Source organism: Austrofundulus limnaeus, unplaced genomic scaffold (genome assembly GCF_001266775.1).
Source record: "Austrofundulus limnaeus strain Quisiro unplaced genomic scaffold, Austrofundulus_limnaeus-1.0 Scaffold210, whole genome shotgun sequence".
Lineage (NCBI taxonomy): Eukaryota > Metazoa > Chordata > Actinopteri > Cyprinodontiformes > Rivulidae > Austrofundulus > Austrofundulus limnaeus.
This window is the reverse complement of record NW_013952612.1, coordinates 675,246-677,842: the sequence shown is the minus strand read 5'-3', so window position 1 is coordinate 677,842 and position 2,597 is coordinate 675,246. Positions and strand designations below refer to the sequence as shown.

Below are 2,597 nucleotides of genomic sequence, written 5' to 3'. Positions count from 1 at the left end.
TCTACAGCCCCATCATCCTGGACCCAAACACTGCTGGTAAAGGACTGGTCCTGTCTGAAGATCTGACCAGCATGAGAGCAGGAAATAAACAGCAGCTTCCTGATAATCCAGAGAGATTTGATAATTTATGGTCTGTTCTGAGTTCTGAGGGTTTTAACTCAGGAAATCACAGCTGGGATGTTGATGTTGGAGACAGTGAAAACTGGAGACTTGGTTTGTTACCAGAGTCAGTCCAGAGGAAGGGATACACACGGTCTAACGTATGGGGATTGTGCTTCATATATCATAAATACTCAGCAGAGTCACCAGCAGCTCCTGGTAAATATCTCCCAGTTCAGCAGAAGCTCCAGAGGATCAGAGTGAATCTGGACTGGAACAGAGGAAATCTGTCGTTCTCTGATCCTGATACAAACACACACATACACACCTTCACACACACTTTCACTGAGAAGATGTTTCTGTTTATTCTCACTTTCAGTCCAATAAAAATGTGTCCAGTGAAGATCTCAGTGGTCAAACAGCAGCTCTGATGTTCTTCCTGCTGAAAACAAAGTTAAACCTGATTGGTCAGTTTGAAACTCACAGATCTGAAACAGGAAGTTGGAGACGTAACAGTAACAGTTCTGATTAAATCCTTTTGTTCTGATTTTTTTCAATAAATTCTTTTCTGTAATTTCACTAAACAAAGATCTGCTCAGTTTTTAAATTCTGTTAAAACTATGTATGATGATGAGCAATTCTGCAAAACTAATACAGTGTTTTAAAAACAACAATTATCCTGTGATGACAGGCTGTTGASTGAATTTTACAAGATTTTGGAAAATAAAAACTGACTAAAAATTCTATTTTTCTTCTTCTGTCTTTTTTAAGTCTAGTGAAACACATCAGTATAACATCTTGATGGTACAAAATAAACACAAACAGCCATAAAAAAACAAACTAAAGTCTTTAGAGAAATGGACTTAAAGGAAAAAGTTTAAAAGAAAAATCCTTTACAAAGTACAAATTCTCAAATATTGTACTAGTAAATGTACTTCTTTACTGCTGCAACATGAACGGCCCGACATGGCCTCTTGACCACCACCGGTCATGTCTCYTAACCGAACGTTTGTTGTGAAAAAAGCTTCTTAGAGACAAATTCTCTCAGAGCTTCAATAAACTGACCTTGTCTGCAGATAATCCTGACACCACAGTCTGTTTTAATCTTTTCTGATTCTTTATAAAACAGAAGAAAATCTCTAACGTTGTGTGACATGCTGTTCCTTTTTAAAGATATTTTATTTGAAGTGTTTGATCTGAAGATGAATCTGAACTGTGGTTCATTTTAACCTCCAGTGTTAAAGTAACTGATTGTTTTTCCTGTTCTCTGATCAGATGTTGGAAATACATTTTTTTTACTAATTTATGTACACATAATTATACCACAGTGTGTGAACAGCTATTTAGTATGTAATGTGAATATGATGATATTTGAATACCTAATTTTTTTAATGACAGTGAATTTTGATGAGGCGAGGGCTGCTGACGCAGTAATTTATAATTAATTTATTCCAGGAGGTGCMGTTCCAGCTGCGGCCTGTAGGTGGCGCCAAAGCCTCGCAGTCATGGTGAACTGGAAAAAGCTACCGCATTAGCTTCACTGTAATTTCGATGTTTTTCTCCGCCATCAGTGTGTTGGAGCACCGGCGACAGACATCCACGGTCCTCCCTGATGTCTTTAGCCTACCCACGGTGCTCTTCGCGCGGACTTCGAGCGTCCACTCGGCGATTCTGAAGGTGTGTAAGTGTTATTATTTTTACCAGCTTGGTGCAATCCAACCGGAGACGCTGCGTAATATCAATCCGCGATGTTAGTCTGCTAGCGTTAGCATGCGAAGCTACTTAAAYCTGCAAGCAGAGCCTGCCCTAATGCCAGTGTTTTCAGACCGACTGTGACAAAGCAACGCGGCATTTAAAGAAGCGGAGACCTTAAAAGTTAACGACATCAAACCAGGTGATGTTTTAGTTTCAATTCAAGCTGTTGAATAATAATACAGCCGACTTTTTTTTAGCATGTTGTCAGGCTAAGGTCAAGAAGCTCCCAGTCAGCTAACTGGTATCTGAGTCTATAAACGTGAAATAATTAATCAGTTAGAGACACTGTCAGATAACAGTGGATGTTTGCGAGATGTTATCATTAGAAGTTGAGCTGGTGTTATTTGTAACACGAAGAGGTCGGTCTCTAAAAGTTTAATTAGCTTTAAGCTAGTAGCTTTGTGTGTAAATATGATTTTAACGGGAGTCTCAACCAGGTTATCAATCCGGGCAGATTTGAATCCCTGGCGAGCTGTGAAAGTTTACACCTTACTGATGTTTGTTTTGTTAGATTAAATAACTTTAACTACTTCCCTGTTTATTCAATTTGGCATTCAGGTCTTCCTCAGTAACTCTGACACTATATTTTAGGCTCTGTGAAAGGTCCAGTTGGTAAATAAAAAGACATTAGATCGGGTAGATGGCTGTTTTTACACATTTATGACTGTCACGGTGCTTATAGCTTTTTTGCATTGTCAAAATAACTTGCAAATTTCTCTCAGATGTCACCCCCCCCCCCCCGA

At 39.0% G+C, this 2,597-nt stretch overlaps 2 protein-coding genes across 2 annotated transcripts in view; both read left to right on the top strand.

Moving 5' to 3' along the window:
* LOC106525074 (E3 ubiquitin-protein ligase TRIM39-like) overlaps positions 1 to 2,597 on the top strand; it is a 13,591-nt gene that overhangs the window by 3,768 nt on the left and 7,226 nt on the right. The gene's annotated exons all lie outside the window — the stretch shown is intronic.
* Positions 1,623 to 2,597, top strand: part of ip6k1 (inositol hexakisphosphate kinase 1) — a gene marked incomplete at its 3' end in the record, with an annotated part of 18,155 nt that continues 17,180 nt past the window's right edge. Inside the window, 1 exon segment of the mRNA XM_014019156.1 lies at positions 1,623 to 1,776.